Genomic DNA, 6,513 nt, shown 5'->3' with positions numbered 1-6,513 from the left:
TGTTATAAAAATAAATATAGAATCTACTCTTTACTCTTTTTCCCTTGCTAATGTAACCAATTTATTCACAGAATATTAGCAATATTAACCATGAAATATTACCATGTAGGTTCAAATCAGGAGAATAATTTTATATAAACATATAAGATAAATGGTCTGAAAAAAAGATTATTACGACCTTTTCGTATTTTATGAGGCAGAATTGATTCAGAAACGTCCACATGAAAAAAGCAGTCTCTTGCTGTGGCATTCACGTCATTCTTAAGATATATCCCGACCATTTTTGTTAATACCAACTAGACCCAACCTGACACCCATGCAATTACTGCAAGCAATTACTTGTGTCCGGAATAGGTCTGCTGTTGGACTGCTCTCCCTTTTTGTATTCTGAAATTGCAGGCTCTCTGTAGCTGTTCTACTTACTTTCAGCAGAGAGGTATTTGAAATTTGCCTGCTGCCCAATCCCATTCACTTATGTGAATAAAATTTTGTATAAATAAAAAAAAAAAAAATTTAAAACAAAAATATTTCCAATATCATACAAATATGAGACTGAGATAGTTTAAATAACTAAATGACTTCAGGGGCTGTAAATGTACAGTCTAGAATTAAATTTAAGAAAAAACAAAAAGTAGTGTATAAGAGGGGAAGTCTGTAGATGATTCTTGTGCCTTAAATTACTTTATTACAGGGTGTTAAAAAAGCCGTTGTAGGTCTATTTAATACATTTATACTGTCAAGTTATGTACTCAACATTTGTATAAACACTGTTTACAATTAAACAAACTCAGCTAATTTAAAACGTATTCAGTTATTCGTTATTCGTATATATTTCACTGATTTCTCCTTATATATATATATAGGAAAACACTGTTTTACGGAGTTATATATAACCTTAATATATATAACTCCGTAAAACAGTGTTTTCCTATTTTACAGCAATCCCAAAATTTAAAGGAATTAATTGACCTGAAGAGCATCATCTATAGCCGACGCCAACCTCCAAACCTAAAGAAACTCCTAACAAGAGCTAGATTCTCATCGGATGAGAAAAAACGCACATTCTTAAAAATATATTCTAGCATTGTACTTGGTGTTGGCATGTTAAGAAGAGAAATACCTTCTATAGTGAAATTAACAATTTTAATATTCATGGGAGCTCTCTTGGAGTAATGCATGAATTGACTTTATTGTATGCAATATCTCTTCATCTCCTTAAACAGAATAATAATTTCATAACACAATATGCAGTACATGTACAACTTCTCTGTTCTCGCGTAATAATCATGTAAGATGTACAGTTAATATTAATAAATTTTATAAGATTTTGCCAACTTATACATTTAACCTTCAATGTTTTCATTATATATATTCACAGCTTCAAACGCATTGCAAAATCTAATGTATTTTCTATCAATTAATTAGTTGACAAATAAAGAAAGCAGTTCTAAAAGTTTTCATAAACAACTTTCTAAATGTATATATTTTGTTTTCAGGTTTGGACGAGTTTGAGTCCTACATTTGAATGACCTATAACTACAATGTTTGGTCAAGAAACCCCGGACTATCCTGCACCTTAAAGTGACTCTTAAGAGTAATTATTCTATATCCTTTGCATTCGTAGAATTATTTTGTAAGCATTGTACTTTGAGCTGACATGTTGGAGAACAGAAAACCTTTCATAATTGGGCTTAAATAGTTTGGTTTATCATAGGACCAGTCCAGAATAAGGTTTGTATTAGAGTATTAATATGCTTTTGGTCTAGATAACATTTACTCAGAGATACGTGCCTTAAATGCAAACTGTACAGTGCATACTAGGAATTGTCTGTTCTCATGTATATTTTTATGATAATAAAATAGCAAATGCAAATAGAAAAACATGTTATGAAAGTATCCCAACATTTTTCTTAAATCTTCAGTGTTTACCTTATATACATGCACATCCTCTCACATATTTTATAATCTTGAGCATTCTCTATCAATTAATGAACAATATTTTTTGCACATTCATCAAATTTAAAAAGTATACAGAGAATAAATTTGTTGCACTTGTGAACTTAGTTACTAGAGCTTACATTGAGGAACAAGCATTTTCAAAAAAAAAAAATGTTGCCATGCAGCAAAGAAATCATATGACTGTAGCTCTCTTACCCAGGGAACATATATAACAATAAGATATCTTGACGTAGTATTTCAAAAGGAGTAATAGTTATTTACTATAAATATTGATACTCCTACTTTAGGTCTAAGGGCAGATAAGTCCAACTGCAAAAAAAAAAACACCCAGGGAATTAGAACGCTTACATGTGTACAAATCGAAGATACTTTTTACGCACTTGGAGATTTGAAAGTACTTATAAAACCTCAAGATAAAGTACAGAATGAATCTAAATCAACAAAAAAGTAAATTCAACAAATTGTTATCTAGGTTAGACAAAATAATTTTAAAATAGATCTCGGATAGATTCACTGATATATTTACTGGAAATACGAATGAGAATACCATGAATAGTCAGTGTTTTAGATTACGAAAATTACTCCTTGAAATATCTAAATGATTAAAGAGGTATTAGATTATTTAGTCGACAAATAAAGAAAACTGACCTAAAAGTTTTCAAAAACAACTCTTTAAATGTATATATTTTGTTTTTCAGGTATGGACGAGTTTGTGTCCTACCTTTGTATGACCCATGACTACAGTGTTTGGCCAAGAATCCCCGGACTCTCCTGCACCTTAAAGTGACTCTTAAAGGTAACTATTTTCTATCCTTTTCATTCGTAAAAAGCCTATGTGAGAATTACAAAATGTTCTGGCACAGTAAAGGAAGGAGAACCTTTTGAAATAAGTTTTAATAGTTTTGGTCTAGAATAATATTTAGATTGAATTAATTTTATGCCCTTGGTCTAGATACCATGTACTCAAAGAAATAAGTGCTTTCAATGAAAAATAAGCAGCACATACCCATCTTTTTTTCCTTCATGTATCAATTTTGCATGATGTATGATAAGAAGTTTGTTGCTTTTTTCCTGGATTCATTCTTTATATGGCAGAAAAGATCTGAGGTTCATTGTTTGGGTAAATTTCTAGAAAGTAGACTTATTATAATTTTTATTGAAGTTCCAAATTTTGCTAGAAGTTGTTTTAGCATTCTTTAATATTTTCAATGTTTAGTCGTGTACTATTTGTTGCAGATTTGAGGTGGTTCCTGTCTCTGTACCAATTTAAGGATTGCAATTGTGTCCGTGTCCTTCCATGCATATGTTGCACTGCTAACAAGGCCTCTATTAGCTTCTCTGACTTTATCGCACTGACTTATCTTGATGTTACTTAGTAGGATATGCTAAATGAAAAAGATAAATATCTCACAATATTATCTTAAACTTTACTAAGTGCTATTTTGAATTGATTGTGGGGATGCAATGTACATTATTTCTATGTACACTAAATGTGATCAAGGTTCATTGGTATATTTTGTTTTCTGAATTGTTGAAATTAAAGTACCCCGGTATGTTATCTATATAAAAATATGTGATGAAGAAATAGGACTATGTCTAGAATATTCACACAATTCTGAAATCTTGCAAACTCAATAATTCTGTTAACTTTAACTTCTTGTATTCTTTTTATTCACATTTAAATCACTATAATATCAATGTACAAAATAAATCGCAAACGCAGTATTTGTCTAAGACATTTTTCATGCAAAAACTTGGAACACAGGATAACTTAAACCAAAGTTGGCATGAAATCAATTAGATAAGTGCAATTCTTTTTTTATTCCTGAATGTAATTTAAACAGTAAAACTTTTGCATGGTAATGAAATATATGTATAGGACCTCCCATGATCTGTATTTGGATATGATATTTATCCAACTGGTTTTGTGGGGGTTTTTTATCTTGAGCTTTGGCATGTTTTGCGAGGGGATAAAAAACACAACAAATCGGATAAGAGATATATCAAACTACAATCCATGAGAATCCTTTTAATTCCGTGTTTCAAACTTCACGACCAATGTTTTACACTATTTCATATAAGACCACTAAAACTTCATCACGCAAACGAAATAAGCCTTGTGACGTTACAATTGCACTTATCAGTGAGATATAAAAAATATCAATGAGTCATATTAATAAGATAAAAGATTAAACATGGGATAAATAAAGATAACGTATTTGAAGTTAATATTTTCTGTACAATATCACGACTTATGTATTTTGATAGCATTTCACAGAAAAATGGATCAAAATTTTATCTAAAAGTTATTAAAACTTCAAATTTCTAGACAGATTTTATTACGACATCCTTGCACTCTCACAGATTTTAGATTTTTTTCTTAATGCTTAGGAAAAGTGGCAATCGTGCTCAAATCTATGTCCATGCATCTTTAAAGCTCAAGAGCCTATTGAACAATACATGAGGATCAGAGCAAACACGTACATTTAAACATCAAGGACGTGATCATTTGACATGGAAGAGAGAGCATCCCTCGCTGAGCCGGTCACATTCGTCGGGTGCTCCTTGTCATGATCAGGAAATAACTGAAGAATTCTGTCGAGAATTTATAATAAAAAAAAAGGTTGAAGGAGGTTAGACTCAGCCATCAAAAGTAATGAGGATTAAAATGAGCATTTTCAATCAATTATATTTTTAAAATTTATATACTAGCATAAAAACGTAACACTACATTGCAAGTTTGATTCTGAGTTTTATTGTTAAATTAAGTACCATTGTAGAACAGCGAAACTGCTATTTTTTATTTATTTTCCCCCATTTGTTATGCCTGACTAAAAGAACGTATAGGCGTATAATGTTTGCCCTGTCCGTCCGTCTGTCTGTATAGTTTTCTGTCTGTTTGTTTGTCTAATTGGTCCGCATAAACTTTAACGTTGCCCATAACTTTTGAATGGATGGGGTTGTGGCTTTCTAATTTCACAGGGGTATTCCTTGTGACAAGACCTTTCTTTGGGTTTCACAAAATTTGACCTCTTGGTTTGACCTATTGTCTGATCTCTTTGACAAAAAATACTATACTTTAACCTTGGCCATAACATTTGGACATGTACAGTGGGTATAAATATTTTTGATTTTTGACCTTGAACTTAAGAAGTTAAACTACTTTTTAGCTCACCAGATCCGAAGTCTCAAGTGAGTTTTTCTGATCAAAATTTTTCCGTTATCTGTCGTCATCGATGTTGGTGTCGTTGTCGTGAATCTTTCGCATTTTCATCATCTTCTTAAGAACACTGGGCCAAATTTAAACAAACATGACACAAAGTATCCATGTGTAAAGGGGAATCAAGTTTATTCAAATGAAGGGCCACGCCCTCTGCGAAGGGGAGATAATTATGAGTTAGTGAAAAAATTGATGGTATCTTTGAAAAACCGTCTTCTCAAAAACCACTGGGCCAGGAAAAATGTAACTCATGTGGAAGCATCATCTACCTTGTAGGGTAGATTCAATTTTGTTCAACTTATGACCTTCGGGTGTAGATGGGGCCACAATCTGGGATCAAATTTAACATAGGAATATGCAGGGAAAATCTTTAAAATTCTTCTTCTCAAGAACCACTGGGTCAAGAAAAATGAAAGTGGAAGTATCCTCAGGTAGTATAGATTCAAGTTTGTTCAAATCATGACCCCCAGGGGTAGGGTGGGGCAATGATTGGGGTCAAAGTTTAACATAGGAACATAAAAGGAACATCTTTTAAAAAATCTTATAATCATGAACCACTGGGTCATAAAAATTGACTAATGTGGAAGCATCCCCTGGTAGTGTAGACTCAATTTTGTTCAAATCATGACCCCCGGGGATAGAATGGGGCCACAATCGGGTATCAATGTCTATCATAGGAATCAATTGGAAAAACCTTTAAAAATCTTCTTTTCAAGAACAACAAAGCTGCGATTGTTCTTATATGGAAGCATCCTCGAGAAGTGTAGATTATTTGTTTAAATCATGACCAACCAGGAAAAAAGAGGAGTCATGAAAGTAGATCATAGTTATACTCAGAATTATAAGGGCTATATCAATAAAATTTATCATCTTATAAGCAGCAAATACGTAACATTTATTTAAAAGTATCAGTAGGAAGTATATATTGAAGTGTGTTCAAATACCCACCTCCGCCTCCTCCCTTGAACCCACTTTTATATTTAAACTTTTCAATACTGAACGGATTCTTGCTTTTAGTTTTACAAAGACAGTTGCTCAGGTGAGCGATGTGGCCCCTGGACCTCTTGTTAAAAACTTAAATCTTGGTCATAACTTTTGAACAGTTACATGTAGATCTATGGCTTTCATATTTCTAAGGAATATTCCTTATAATAAGGCCTTCCTTTGGGTACCCAGACTTTTGACCTTTGGAAAACATTTGCGAAAAATCAATCCTCACCATAAGCAGGCATACGGGCACATCAGTATTTCACAAACACATGTTGTTTTGTCTTAATTGATTTCTATAACTCCCTTGAATTTTATTAAATAACACTACCTTCTATCAAGGCATC

At 32.4% G+C, this 6,513-nt stretch overlaps 1 long non-coding RNA gene across 1 annotated transcript; it reads left to right on the top strand.

Annotated features, from left to right (window-relative positions):
- Window positions 1–1,490: 1,490 nt before the first annotated feature.
- LOC134256622 (uncharacterized) lies at window positions 1,491–3,260 on the top strand. The gene is made up of 3 exons (XR_009989759.1): window positions 1,491–1,594; window positions 2,658–2,755; window positions 3,196–3,260. It is a non-coding gene; the product is annotated as an uncharacterized LOC134256622 (long non-coding RNA).
- The last annotated feature ends 3,253 nt before the right edge of the window (window positions 3,261–6,513 follow it).

The sequence above is a fragment of the Saccostrea cucullata genome, unplaced genomic scaffold (genome assembly GCF_032062105.1).
Source record: "Saccostrea cucullata isolate Sc308-1 unplaced genomic scaffold, CSIRO_AGI_Scuc_v1 ctg1604, whole genome shotgun sequence".
Lineage (NCBI taxonomy): Eukaryota > Metazoa > Mollusca > Bivalvia > Ostreida > Ostreidae > Saccostrea > Saccostrea cuccullata.
This window is presented reverse-complemented; position numbering and strand designations above follow the sequence as displayed.